Genomic DNA, 16603 nt, shown 5'->3' with positions numbered 1-16603 from the left:
TCAAAAATGGTTGTCTGAAAATTTCTACGACTTCACCAGTCCAAATGTTTGGCCTCCAAACTCCCCAGACCTTAACCCCATGGATTATTTTGTATGGGGCGCAGTTGAAAAAGACACCAATCGCACTTCCAGTAATACAAAAGCCCAGTTAATGGATAAAATTAAAACAGTTTTTGCAGCCCTTCCCAGGGAGACTGTAGCATCAGCTTGTTCGAGGTTCCGAAGCAGAATTGAAGCTGTGATCGATGCTAATGGTGGTTATTTTGAGTAAATCTTGTTGATAGTATTGTAATTAACTCTGCCTGTAATGTTTTTTTGTCAATTCATTAAATTTAATAGATACAAAGAAGATTTTCGTTTTCCTTACGAAACTGTCAAATTTATCCCGAACACCCTGTACATATCATGTACATATACATATCATGCAAGTACTTTCACGCCGTTATACCCGTTAACATTGTACTGTTATGAACAAACAAACAACTTTACAAACTTACAACTTTACAATTCTGTCTCCTAAACATCTGTAGAATTCGGTACAATAATTTGTATCGCTTTACTTTCACATTTTATTACCTATCGGAGAATGACATATATTTTATGATATTTAGGCAACAGTACTCTAATTTCTCACGTTATACATTTCGCTCTTAATATAATGTGAACAATATGAAATTCATGTAATAGAATAATAACAATCACAACCGATTGCAAATATAGCTCCACAGTTACACAAGGTAATGATTCATTTTGCATTTTATTATTTATTTGTTTTCTTTTTTATTTGAAAAAATGTTATCATTATCATATATTCTTATAATTTTCGTTTAGTACAGAATGTTATAGAACAATAATAATAATAATGATAATATTTTGAATAATAATAATATTTTACAGTGCTTGGTGCTGCATATATCGTTTAGTTGTGCATTAGATTTCAATTAAAAACTTTTTAATAATATTTTTACTCATGTATTTACAAGGCATTTTGTTCTAATATTAACAATGAAGATTACACAGAGTTTTTATTTGATGAATAACTAATATCTAATTGTAATTTACAGTTACAGGCTTTAATTTAACAGTTTTAGTCTAACACCTACAATTCATCAAATTCATAATTTGATGAATTGTAAGTGGCTGTTTTAATTTTGTTAGTGTGGAGATTATTATTATTATTATTATTATTATTATTATTATTAATTTAAAATATAATTATTTTTATTCTTCGAGTTCATGACTTTTGTTACATATCAAAGCTGTTACATATAAAAGCACTGCCGTCATTGTTAGGGATCACATTACATCCCTTTGTGAAGAGGGAAACGAACCTTGGCCAGCCGTTCATAACAATCTCTGACGACAATACGTTGTTTTGGTGCTCTTGAGGTTTACAGTTTTTAGCGGTGCTTTTGAAGGAAAGAACTATATTTGAGCATTCGTATAAATAAGTCAGTTTGCCGTCCTTAATGTGACTTGAACCTGTGAAGTAGGTTTTGTGTGGAATCAAATAACAAATAACTGGTGAAAATTGGAATATGGACATTGGCGCATCGCTTCTTTTGGGAGTGGTTACAGCTACCACACATTCCTAAGTGTTTAGGGATGATGCAGGAAGTTTGGGGTGCAACTTGATTCCGCAAGCAAAATTGTTTCGGGAGGATAGGGAGCAACCAAAACTTCTGCTTACTTCTTCCACAGAGGTTGCTCTGTAGCAGAAATGACCAAGTATTCTGACTTTTGCCGAAATCATTACCGCCGTTCGAGTGGCATTAGTCGAGTCCATCGTGTGCTTAACTTGGTCTTTGAAGCCATTAAATACCCCGACTGCCATTCAGATTTTAATATCCAATAACTTATCGCTTTATGCAATCCTCCAAAGCCACGAAACCCGATATTATTTACTCAATTTGGAACATCTACTGGCACAGTAAGATCTCCCAGAACAAATTATGGGACGCATACATTAGCGTTCTCGCAATAACTGCCGTAAGTAGGTCACGTCATGCAACGACCGATATGACTTAGTCTCCCTTATTAAACATCACCGGAGGAATGTAGTTTCGTCGGTATCGTGTTTGTGTTGGACGCCTGCCCACCCTCGTTCGCTCTCACCATCGATCCGCCTTAATAATCTCTATTATTAGACCCCCTTTTCATTGGCCATTCTTCCTCCCCCAACCATAAGTCACCTAAGACTTGCACGTGCATTAAGGTTGCACATTGAGCAGACACAATGCTGCAAACCATTCAGCACCGAAACAGAAACCCTGATTAGTCGATTTTCAGCTTAACCCCTTTTCGCAGGAGGGGATAATGACGAATTGCACTTCGCACCTCTTCCGGGCACAGTCGCGAAATCTTCAAAATGACAGAGCAAGTTATTTGCATTCAGATTTTGTTTGTTGTGTAACTAACTCCAAATGGTTTCCTTCTGAAATTGAATTGCAACACAATGGAAAGATTAAAGAAATATTGCGCTGGGAGAAATGAAGGAATCAATCCTGCATAGCTTAAGATCACAAAAACAAATCTTCGTCGGGTCACGTCTAAATTATTTCCAGCAGTCACCCAAGCAACGGCACGACTTTGTTTATTTATTTTTTTCTCGAAATTAAAGTCATACAGCGATAGCTTTGCGAATGGAATATGGAGCGAGCAATAATTCTGTGGACTTCGTGTCCGGCATTGTAAACAGGGCAGATACTCGTCGGAGTTATTGACATAAATATTTCATGTTCAGTTCGAACACCTGCTTCATGCGCAAAAGAGAATTTGACGGGAAAATAACAACTGGAAGAGAGAACATTTGAATATTTTTCCTCGTGTAGTTGAGCGTTATGATCAGAAAGCGAAACGAGGTATTTACTTGGCAGCAGTCACACCTAACTGGAGTGCGCACGCACAAGAAGATGATCAGTAATTAAATTCCAGATGAAACACATGTGCAGGGAACTCGGTTTCTGCGTGTGGGGAAATAAATAGATGTACCTTCCGAGAGAAAATTAATTGTTCCCATACCCTCCGTATCTTCAATGCAATGTCTTGTAGGGATCACAAAACACTCGAGTAAGGATATTCTATCTCTGTGATGACTGCTGCAGCAGTTCCTAAGGGGCATTCTCCTCAAGAGTAGATAGCGATCAATGGGAATTTTGGACCACGTATGCTGTAGACATGCAACGAGATTCTGAACTGTTGTGGAGGCAGACATTCCTTGACCTTACCTGACGCTCAGATCATCCCACATGTGATTAATAGGGTTGAAATCAGGGCCCTATGAAGGACAGTCAATTGTGGGACGTCCATATCCACAAGCCAGGCAGTTACAGCAGCAGCTTTATGACACGCTCCATTGTCTTGCTGAAAGGCACAATTGTCAGTTCGGTAGAAAGGACACAAGGTAGGAAGCACTGCATTCTCCAGAATGCTCAGATACCTCTTGGAGTTCGATGTTAGTGGCACCACAAACAGAGATCCGAAGGAAAAAAACAGACAGGACCATACCAACACACCGCCATCTCCGAATTTCATATTTGGGGTTACACACTCTGCTAAGAGATGTTCACCGGGCATCCGCCACATTCATACAATACATCTGCGGTAGAGGATGTAGCCTGATTCGCCGCTCCATAATATAGCATTTCAAGCTTCCACGTCCCGCTGTATACGCTCTTTGCACCACAGATGACGCTCCCTTTTGGTTCAAGAAATGCGGGAATTGCATTTCGTGGTCCTGCTATGGATAACCATGTTGTGAGATCGCGGTTCTGAATACTGTTGAGCAGATTCTTGTTCCAGTCGATGCCGGAACTACGCGTTCAACGTGTCCGCCGACAAATTGCGTTTTTTACATGTTATCCTACGTTCCATCCCACGGTCACGGTCGGTGAGTGTGGTCAGTAGTACATTCCGGGTAGCACTTGCAGTTGACTTCCTGCGCTTCCATCTCAGTATGGTATTACTGATTGTGGACCTGAAATGGCCCATTTTGTACAAATTGCCGAACAGATAGTCCTGCAACATGGCGTCCTATCACAACGCTTCTTTCAATCTACTTTAAGTACCTTCTCCCAGCCATTTCACCGGGCCACAGTTGCCCTGACTCGGGAGCATTATATTCCTCGAATTCATACAGGCTACAAACGCATAACACGTTAAACGGTACGATGCACCTTACGCATGGGAGTGTCTGATGACATCATTCCAATTTTGTTTTTAATTTTTGAAAGCAATACAGTAGTTTTACAATACAAAAGAATTCAAAAAAAGAATGCAGGCAACTTATGTCCGTACTCGAATACGCATTATCAGGAACAAATGGTAGGATTTGTTGCATGGGTCAACACGCTGTTGTCTGATACTTGTGGGCGTAGTGGGACTTAGTTATCGGAGGTAAGCATACTAAATGGTATCGAGTGTAGAGAGTGGAGTATTTTTAGGAAGAATAGGCAGGAGAAGAGAGGAGTGGACATGCTGCTAATGATATTGGATGACTTGAATCCAGTTAACGTTGAGACCTGCTACTGTAAGTCGGCAGTGAGTTTGAATCCATCTGGTGTGGTTTGGTGTCTTACAAGATAAAATACATAATGGGGTGTTGTTTCAGACCTACTGGATCGATTGCTGGTGAAGAAATGCATCACCAAATAAAGATGATGGGTGAAAAAAGTTAATCAGAATGGGGGACTTGAATTATCCGAACATTGTTTGGATAGCGGTAATATCTCATGAGAAAAATTAATCCGAATTTATTGAGCTGTAGCGAGCAACTTTCTTAATCAACATGTGACAGAACGAACTGGAAGTCAAAGAGTGTTAGATTTCACAGTGTCAGAGTGGGGATATAATTATTCGTCCTTCGTTTGGTGAGAGCGATCATTCGGTACTCACTTGGGAAGTGATTACGTTTATGAATGTTCCATTTAGAAAAAGTTATAATCTGAACTACAAGCAGGAAATTATGATGAACGAAATTATAGTCGATTATTCGCCATGATATCGGCTGTTGGATTAAAAGAATATGGACAGTGCATGGGAAGAATTGAGCAATATTTAAATGATGCAATATCGGAATATGCCCCTAGAGTTCGAAAGATGAATAGGTCAGGATTGAAATGTATGTGTACTCTTAGTAAGAAAGAGATTGCTAAGAAAAGAATGTTTTAAAAGGTTTAGCAAGTATATAATGATGGTATCAGCTATGAAAAGTATGAGCCCAAAAGAGGTATAACTGTTGTAGAAAGCGAAGTTTGAGTATGATAAGAAACTATCTTTGCAAGCTAAAGATAATCGAAAAGAATTCTGTATGCTTCCAGTAAAACAAAGAATGAATACGAAAGAATAACTCTTCTAAATGCAGATGGTGTGAGGATTACAGATGCAGAAGAGGTTGTTCAACTAATGAGTGCCCATTTTGATAAAAGCTATCGACCAGCTGTATGCAACATAGCGCTCACTGCTACCTCTTCACTGGATGAAGAAACTCGGGTGTATGAGGGAGAGGCATTAGGGCTGCTGAATAAATTGAATAAGATCTCTGCAATAGGGACTGATGGGAAATCGGAACGGATGCTAAAAGAGTGTTCAGAGGAACTGGCTATTCCTTTGACTAGACTATATAATCGTCTCATAACAGGGAAGATTCCAGAGGAATGGAAAGAAAATATGGTAATCCCATTGCACAAGGGTGGTGCAAAGACTGGTATATTCGACTATCAACCTATCACTATCTCTGGAGTGGTGGAGAAGATTTTGAAAAGGTTTGAAAGGACTCGAATTCAGAATGGATTGACAGAATATCTCCACTTTCCGTTTGTAAACCCATGCTGTTTATTGCAAGGCATGTTTGAGCAACTCTTTTTTTTTTTTTTTTTTTTTTTTTTTGTAGATCCCGATACAATACCGAAAAAGTGTTATTGGAGTTTCATAAAACGGTCTGTAGTGGAATAAATAAAGGAATGCACACAGTAGCCGTTTTCCTTGATATATCTAAGACATTCGACTGTGTTCATCATGACTATTGCTACTGAAAATGTCCAAATACGGCACGACAGGAATTACTAATGACTGGTTCGGATCCTATCTAATAATACATCCCCAGGGTCGGTACTAGGACCCATCCTATTTTTAATATATATTAATGATTTATGTAAATACAAACGTTTTGGCAAAATAATATCCTTCGTCGAGGCCTTGACATTAATATATATCGAAACGACCCTCGAGGATTAATCGAAACGACCCTCGAGGAAAATCGGATTAATCGTGATATGTTAAAACTAAATAAATTGTTTAGCAATAATGGGCTTAAAATTAATACTGATAAAATAAGATATATGCAGTTCACTTTAACAGATAAGCTAGACCACGATGTAACCATAAAATGCCATGAAAGTGACATCCTAAATTGTAACTGTAGCTTAATCAAAAAAAAAATGTCAAGTATTTGGGCCTTCACATTAACAACTATCTGAAGCTGAACTCCCACACTACATTCTTAACAAATAATTTTAGGTTCATAATTAACAGAATATATTATGTTAAAAAATTTGTAGATGCAACATTCTTACGATGCTTGTACTATTCCTGGGTAAATTCCTCACTGCAATATGGCATCACCTGTTGGGGTGGAGATTATTACAACAATCTGCTTCCACTAATACGAATACAAAAACAGAATAATTAGAGCCATAACCACTAGTGACTTCGCACATTCAACCAACGATCTGGTTGAAGGTGCGAATTCGGTAGTGGTTAATATTCTACAACTAAAGAAACTATATACAGAAATATATCTCTATAGTTGTCTATTATAAGAAAAAGGAACGCTGAAAGTTTTTGGTATACGAGTTGGTCTGAAAAGTTCTCGGCCTAACAATGAAAAACGAATTTATAATTTCAATATGTTTTTCACCATAATCTCTCTTAAGACTAATACATTTATTCCAGCGATGCTCCAGCGCCATTAGCACGTTCCTGTAGTGGTTCTCAGTGAGATCTGAAAAATACCCCTCTACGGCGAATCACCTATTGATTCGAAGAAAAGCGCTGACTAACGAGGGAGAGTTTTAGTTTTGGAAAGAGATAGAAGTCGGAGGGAGCCAAATCTGTGGAATAGGGTGGATGTTCCAACAGCTCATAGTGCAGAACTCTTAATTTTCCCATTGCCGAAAAACCTTTGTTTACAGGTGCATTGTCCTGATGAAGGATGATTTTTTTCTTCTGCAAACTGGATCTTTTATCACGAATTTTTTTCTCTAGTCTGGTTAAAGAATCCGAATAATATTCCCCGGTTATTGCTTTACTCTTTTCAAGATAATTAATAAAAAAATGCCTTTAGCATCCCAAAACACCGATGCCATGACCTTTCCTGCTGATAGAACCGACTTTGTATTCTTTGTCGCTGAACAACCGGCTTTTGTCCATTGTTTTGACTGCTAATTGGATTCTGGTGTGTAATGGTGAATCCAAGTCGCAACACATAGTAATAAATCGACCCACAAGATCAGTTTTATTCTTGTTAAAACGCTCCAAGCACTGTTTAGAGATTTTAAAGTGACTGCGTTTTTGATCTTTTTGATCTGCTGTGAGCAAGCGCTGCATCCATCTTGCGCAAAGCTTTCTCATTTGCAATTCTTCATGCAAAATATATCCTACACGTTCTTTTGAAATTCCTGTAGTCTCAGCAATTTCACGCACTTTTACTCGCCGATCATCCAATACCATATCGTGCAGTTGATCAATGATTTCTGGTGTTGTTACAGTTTTTGGCCGTCCTTCACGTGTATCGTCTTCAATGCTGGTACGGTCGCGTTTAAACTCGGCAACCCATTTCTTATTTGTAGAAAACGAAGGAACAGAGTGCCCATAAACTTTTATGAACTTCAAATGAATTTCTTTTGGCGTTAAACCATCTTTTACAAAGAATTTTATAACCGCACGATACTCAATTTTATCCATTTCAAGGGATACAGACAACACTTCTGCTTCAGTCAGCTGTATAAAACAAACTACTTGATAGAATGACTTGAAATTTCACAGCGATGCTAATGACAGATGTACCAACGTAGTGTAAAAATATCTTGCCGATCGTGTTGCCATCTATGGTCGTGGCCGAGAACATTTCAGAGCACCCTCGTATAATGTAGACTATGGATTACGCTGCAGCTGGAACATGCTGGTAGTACCCAAGGCAAACAAAGAAATTTTTCATAAATCCTTCGAACACCTAGCGACGAGCAGCTACAATAAGCTCCCAAATGAAATCAAATCTATAACCTCAGCTTATGCATTCAGAAAAAGATTGAGAGGCTACCTCATGGGACTAAACAATGTTGACAATTACTTTAAACGTATAGTATATAAGAGATCATTATAACTCACATATCATATCCAATTAAGGAACCAATATACTAACTAGTCCATTCACTTAGGAGACTAATATATTAACACGTACATAAAATCAAACCGTGTAAGGTAAGCCCTCAAAGATGTCACTGGACTCGCAGTGACTGTTTCGAGCTAATTATTTCTCTAACCAGTATGGCTACGGCCCTTGGTTACACATAAAAATACAAACTAACTTACTTTATCACTAAAATCAGTAACTTATTATAAACTAGAAAAGTATCTGATATGTATTTTGTTCTGCTTGTATATTTAAGGAAACATTTATTAACTGTGGCAAAATAAATAGAGAAAAATAAATGTCATTACCAACAGAAAATGATAGTAATACTTGAATTGTATTGCATAATATTGTACAACTTGAATTGTATAATATACATATCTTGTATACGTGATGCGAATGATAATAAACTGCTTACATTCTATAATAATTTCACCATCATCATCGTTTTCGGAGTAGATTGCCGAATATATTGCAATTGAGTTTAACGCTTGAATCGGGAAATAATGTGTAGGTCACTGATGACCTACACATGATTTCTTCAGTCGGATTCAATGAGACTAATCAAAGCACTTTCGTCCAGATTGAGGAAATCTGTTGGTTGGTTGGATGGCTTAAAAGACTTACTACTGCATGTGAATTGACAGCCTCTAATTCCGCATCTTCGTTACCTGTGCGAATGACGAACATGTTCGATATATGCCTTTGAATGCTGGATTTTATCCACCTACTACAAACTACGACATCTGAGTAACTCGGAAGAAACGAATCGATTACACCAGAAAAACCGGTATGATTTCAGCAGAGAAATTATTTCATGTTTGCTGCATCGATATTCGTGTTGTACTCTCTGTAGTTGACCAACAAAGAGAAAAAAGAATCGCTCGATCTTCACAAAGCAATACAAGCAATTTATCGTTGCGTAGGCTTCTGGAGAAAGAGGACACGCCAGGAATATGATTTCCTTTCATAGAAACAAAGTATCACATGCAAAAGCTAGTCGAGAAAACAATAAAATAGCTTGTTGTTCTCTGTGATACTTTATTTTATGGATTAATGCCGAAAATCATATTCCTAACCAGCATTTTAGTCTGAACTCGTCAGTTAAAATATCCCGAATTTGAAAACCGAAGAGGAGTTCTAATGGCCTTTCAAAGGAAGGTGACTTAGTCATCTTCACACGCAGCGTCTTGCTAAGCAAACGTTTTTGCTCTGTTTTATCCCTGGTAACTCAGTCTCTGTACGAAACTCAAAGGAGATGTTTTTGTTCATAAAATGCATGCTGTAAATTTCAATTTTTCCTTTCGTCAGCAGCCTAGTAATTCCTTCTTCACAGGGCGGTCTCCATCACCCACCGGCGATGAAGTCCTGCTGGAAACGCTTCATCCACAAAGGAATTATCAAATTAGCGCTTCGGAACCCAAATTCCCTCAGATACACGTTTGTGCTTGTGCCACTTATTTTCATGCATGAGCAGTCCACACGTATTGCCAAGAAAGTGTCGGCTCTCGGAAACGCAACCGGCGGCGTTTTAATGCGCAATAAAACGACAGTGGTAGCCGCTGCCCTCTGACTACCCATAATTCCCAATTTCGCCGGATAGCTCGTATGGGTGTAAAGAACGCAGGAGTAAGAGAACTACACGGCGAGATGTGTCGAACATTTACGATGTCACATCACGTGCGAAGTCAGATGGCGTCGTTAACTCACCCCAAACAGGGAAGCAGTTTGGTTTCTCGGTGCAGTCCTGGGTAATACGGTCGTTCTTGACGTTATCACGAGGGCAGTGGGTGAGGAAGAACGAGATAGAGACGCTTTCCCCACCATCTTCACTGCACCGAGACAAAGGGACTGCCATTCACTCCGCGTCTGCTGGCCATAATAGATCTGACTTCTCTGTTCTGCTGACGTGGACTTCGCCACTGGTTGCAGCGGGTCTGTCGAATAAACTTTCTGAATGCCTCGTTTATCTCTTCATGAGAAGCACACAGTTGCAGCCAATAACAGAGAAAGAAGCGGAGGGGATAGGATACTGGGAAAATATCTCATTTTCCTGATCAGTTCTACGCGCACAAAATTCTTGTTCCCTACTACATCCCCTCTCTGTTGGAATACAAATTTCTTTCTCAGCTTTTTGGGTCAGGGAAAAGGCGGCGAAACCCGACTTGAAATCTTACTCACCGTATGGGAGAAACGACATGTTCGTTGGGTTTAAGGACATATCGCTGCCTTGCATGATATGAGATTTCGGGAAGCTCAACAAATTATTCGTTTTGTGCTATTTTTGTGGCTTGTTAAACCGCCAAAACTAGTTTGCTGATTTCTATCAGACTGAAAGGCGAGCAGCAGCGTGTGAAGGATCGTCATGATGAAAACTAGTCTCAGAAGAGTTTGAAATTTCACTCGCAAGTTCCATAAGTAGGAAAAGACTTTATTTGGATTATTTAAATATTATTATTATTATTATTATTATTATTATTATTACGGTAACAGTACAAAATGATAAACTCATCTTTTGGGAACAAAGAGAAAATCACGACCTTATAAACATTGCAATGTCAGAACACAAAATACTGACAGCAAAACATTTATGTCACTATGCATATTCCATATGACATCAAGGATTATCCCTTTATTCCTATTGAGGCTGCCTTTTGATTGGATTACTACAGTAGCTTCTTTGAGGTTTAGGGTACGAAAGTCTTCGTCTAGATATGGCATAGAAAGATTGTCCTTCAATGTTGTGATTGGTATTCGAAAAATGAAGGGTAAACCGGAGTTATCTTTTCTGTTATTATTAACGTCTCCGATGTGTTCTTTTTTTTCTTATTTCCAAACTTCTGGAAGTTTGTCCTACGTGATATAAACCACATGAACAAGGGATGTTGTAAACGCCAGGATGTTTAAAGAAAGCATCGTCATCCTTTGGTGATTTTAACAAGTTGCAGACTCTCTTAATTGTTTTGAAAGTTATTCTTATTTCATATGGTTTAAGAAGTGCTGCAATCTTCTGTGAAACTATCCCAGCATAAGGAATGGCAATGGAAGGTATGTATTCAGTTTCTTTGGGTTGCTGTTGGCAGGGGTTGGAGAAAAGTCTCTTTTGAATTAAATTTTTTGGATAGCTGTTCTCTTTCAGGGTTTCTAATATATGAGATAATTCATCCTTGAGAGTTTTATCTTCTGTTATGATGCGAGTAGCTCTATTTTTGAGCATATGTACGGTACTAAACTCTTGAGATATATGGTATGAAGAAGAACAGTGCTGATATCGGCCAGTGTGAGTTTGAGGTAAACCGTTAGGTTAATAAGTCCATCCACTTGTTTTGTAATTAAGGTATCTAAAAACGGTAATTTTATATCTCTCTCAATTTCTAACATGAAATTTATTTTCTGATGGAAAGAGTTTATCTTAGTTAGGAAATCAAGAAGTGTTGCTTCTGTGTTTCTCCATATGATGAAAATATCGTCGACATATCTCCACGAAACAACTGGTTTTGGGTCTAATTGTGAAAGGATGACTTTTTTCTAGTTTCTCCATAAACAGATGTGCACAAGGAAGACCTATTTATATATCAATGAAAAAATATACACAGCATTTCATTTAAAAGCTGAAAAATATCTCAATCTCGGAAACAGATATTCCCGCTAGCCTAGATGTCGTGTCCTTGTTCACTAACGTCCCAGTGGATGAAGTCATCGATATTTTTGACAACCTAATCCTCAATATATTAATTCTCTAAATTAAGGGGATAAAAATCCCTTGTTTTCAGCCAGTATGCGAAACTCTAAGATCGAAACCCACGTTTCATGCCGACGAACTATCGGCGAATCTAAACGTAAGTGACCACTTGGTAGTACCATACCAAGGCAACTCGATGCAAAGGTGGAGCAAGTTCTCTCACTATTCTCGATATTTTCTCATAATGTAAAAATACACAGCTCCTAGGAGATGTAATACTGCTTTACATTATGAGGGCACACCTTTCTGGCATTCGTATAGCGAAGGTATGTAAGTTCTTTTCACTTAAAACTTTGATATCATCTACTCACTGATGAGACCTCAAAATATGTTGAAAGCGGTCTGGGTAGTGACCTCTCCTCATAATGTAAAGCAGTACTACATCTCCTAGGAGCTGTGTGTTTTTATATTATGAGAAAATATCAAGAATAGTGAGGGACCTTGCTCCACCTTTGCATCGAGTTGCCTTAGTGTGGCACTACAAAGTGGTCACTTACGCTTGGATTCGCCGATAGTTCGTCGGCATGAAACGTGGTTTTCGATCTTAGAGTTTCGCATACTGGCTGAAAAACAATAAGGGATTTTTATCCCCTTAATTTATCAACTTCGCCAGAAAAAAATAGTCGTTTGGCTTTTCTTCTTAATTATATTACTTCTCTCTTCGGACATTGTCTAAAATCAAATTTCCTCAAATGAAATAGAACAATGGAACAATATATAACAAATTAGCCGGTCCTGCAATGGGTATTCCCCCCCCCCCCTTGTGCAGATCTATTTATAGAGAGACTAGAAAAAGACGTTCTTTCACAATTCTTCCTCAGATAAGTTATATATATATATATATATATCCATTCAGCAATCCCAACTGATAACAAATCCATTCAGCAATCCCAACTGATAACAAAAAAAAGAAACTGTAAAAAGAATTTGTGAATTAAATGAACTGTAGATTGAAATATAAATGTAAATAATAAAATGCAGAAAGAAATTATCTAAATGTATATAAAATTATTCAATATCGTTAAAAGGAAAATTATCTCTCTCTTAACACACGAAACGAATCATTGTAAATATGTATGTGAAAAAAATTGTAAAAGGCATTGTCATATTATTATTTATGTATTTTAAATAAGATATTTACTTTAAAATAATTTTAATTATTGAATATCTGTACTAAGTATTAGTAGAAAACAAAAATGTAACACTTCAATTATATATTTGAAAATGTTCTGTATATGTGAAGAGGATAATGGACTTTGTCAAAAAAATATCATTATTATTCCAATTACGCAGACGAAACGGTATGCATTCACAATAACGCAAATATCGCTTACACAAATATGCAACATAAGATCAATCAAGTCACTAACTGGCTAACTGAAAACGGCATATATATAAACCCTGGAAAAACAAAGATAATGATATACCCTCCTATACACAGAACCTAAAACCACAACCATCACACAGGTGAAAACAACACGCTATCTCGGACTTCACTTCGATGATCAAAGTGGGAAGAGCCATACAAATTATCTACACAACAAACTCAGGATAACAGCAAGCAACTCTATCGATTAAAAGACATTGCCCCGACACACACAAAAATACTAATCTATAAAGCATTATCCGAACACATCTTAAGATAAACAATTACATCATACGCATTCTGTGCAGACTACAAACTTAACCGATTACAATCGTTGCAAAATAAACGGGTAAAACTGGTATTCTGGGAACAAAGAGAACAGCGCCCACACTTATACGGATAGCAAGGACAGAACACAAAATATTTAAGGTGAAACACTTATGTCACTACAGTCATGTTAAAACATTATTTCACTCGAACCTACAGAGTAACCAGAACAACATATCAAATAACAAGACCACAGTCAACAAATTACATAACATATACGTATAATTATCACTACGGAAAAGCCACAAGCTTCTACATACCTGACATGATCAACAAACTGCCATTCGATGACAGAAACCTACGGACCTACAGAGAACTGAAACAGGTCCTATATAAATAGTGTAGCGAGACCGAAAATTAGAGAGAAATTACTCTCACGTTCTCTCTTTCTCTCTCTCTCTCTCTCACACACAAACCTATATAACAAACCCCTCTCAAACACCATTACAAGGACACAAACTTGGCATCTAAATCCAGACCCTCTTGCAAAAAACTTAAACTGTGCCAACTCAGTCGTAGTCTGTGGGCGCGTTTATTCGCCTCTACACGATAACCGGAAAAAAGCATTTATATATATATATATATATATATATATAAAGATACCTATATATATCTTCATATATAAGTTTCCAAGCACATACATATAAAGCGTGAAGTCAACACCTGGCTTGCAAAACAAAACCACTTAACCACCACTATGTATTATCTTCCTCATATAAGCTCTGCAGAAGCTTCGAGGAAGAATGAATAAATGCCACCCAAACAAACAAAATTATTATTATTATTATTATTATTGATTCAAAAATACAGAAATGTTAAAACGTGAAATGAATAAATTCAGCATTCCCTGCCTGCTGATAATAAAAAATAAAGTGTAAATATAATTTGTGAATTAAAATAAACTGCAGATTAAAAAATATATTATCCGAGACCTCTAGAGAGTAAAGGACTCATCAAGGATGCCATACATCACCCACACCAGCTGTCATGTTTGTCTTAAACTCACTCCCATTGGACGCTGATTAATTGAACAGGCAATCTATTCAACTCACTCACTTGATCACTGCTTTGTGATAGAAAAATCTTACTCTCTCTCTCTCTCTCCTTTCTTAACCGCAAACAAACATAACTTCTACGCATTTTCCTTTGTCCTCGCTCTACCTTTTATATCATAAAAAACTTCATTAGTCAAAAACCTATTGAACCTTTTCAGAAATTTATAGACGCCTATTATATCACCTCTCTTTCTTCTGTTAACCAGAGTCTGTGATCAACATACTCTCAATGTATCCTCGTAATCTACATTCCATAATCCCGATATGATCCTTGTAACTCTTCTTTGCAGTTTTTCTCCATCGTCATCATCTCATCTAAACTCAGGAGATCAAATCTATGCACAAGTGTGCAGGTTGGATAATATCGAGGCCTTGTAAGGAGGTAAAATGCCTTCCTTATCCTTACACGTCAATATTTGTTTCAACGTTGCAATTATCCTCCGAATTGTATTTGCACTTTTTGATATGACCTTTGAACTTGAAATTCCTATCCACTATAACTCGATATCCCTCAATACATCATCAGTTTCTCAAAGCCTAATCCCCTCAACATAATATGCCGTTGGCTATATTGTCATGCCAAAATACATAACTTTACGCTTAGTAGCATTGAATTCGTAGCTATTATCATTTTTTCACACATTCCCAGCCTATTCAAATCATTCTTAAGGGGCTGTGTATTAGTAGCATCCCTGATTGTCCTTCTGATTTTTGCATCATCAGCAAACAATTGCACATCTCCTGTGAAATCATTATGAATATCTGCGATGAACAGGCTGAACAACAATTACCCAAAGACCTAACCCTGGGGTACACTTTAAATACACTTTACTTTCTGACACCTGTCCGCATCCTACCAAATTATTCAAGCCAATAGCTTATATTCGAATCCCATATTCTCCGGTTTATGTAACCTACCTTTCATGCAGTATTCAATCAAACATTTAGCAAAGTCCAACAGTATCATACTCAGCATCCATTCCTTTTATCGAACTCGTCCTTAACACTGTTATAAAATATGAACAAATTCCTAAAACATGACCTTTCAATAGTAAACCCATGTCGTTACTTCTACATTATACAGCTTTTCTCGCTACCCATTTCTGTATGCGAGTTCCTATCGACTTACCTAAAATACTCATCACCACTTTAGAAATACTGATAGCTTGATAATTTTACACATCGGTTCTTCTTGCGCCAGCCTTGAATAAAAGAACTGTCGTACATTCTTTTCATTTCTGTGATATCTTTCCTGAGCTGAGTCTCAAGTGATATAAACATGTCAAGGCTTATTAACAAATTCAACTGAACGTTCTTTAGCATGCATGCTGATATCCCATCTGACCTCTTCCCGAACAGATTATGCAATAGTACTTGAACCTCATTTTGGTGCATTTTTGCTGATATCATGTCATTTGCGAATTCCTCGCCGATTTGTTTTTTTTTTTCTTCGCTGAACAACAGCCTCTTCGTGGAAAGAAAACCCATTCTCCTTGATGCGCGTTAAATGCGTTTCTTATATTTGGCTATAGTGACGTGTGAAAGGTACACTCAAGACAGTCAGTGTTGTAAAAAGCCGCTGTACATTTATTTCGCTTGCATTCTTCCGCTTTTCGTTCGTTCAAACCGGACATATTCTTCAAACAGCTGGAACCTATTCGAGCAAATTTTCTGACAAAAAAATTAAAAACCCCTTCGGATTC

This window comes from Typopeltis vanoorti, chromosome 23 (assembly GCF_054136105.1).
Source record: "Typopeltis vanoorti isolate ZY-2024b chromosome 23, IOZ_Tvanoo_1.0, whole genome shotgun sequence".
Classification (NCBI taxonomy): Eukaryota; Metazoa; Arthropoda; class Arachnida; order Uropygi; family Thelyphonidae; genus Typopeltis; species Typopeltis vanoorti.
The sequence above is the reverse complement of the archived record's forward strand: the minus strand, read 5'-3'. Positions refer to the sequence as shown.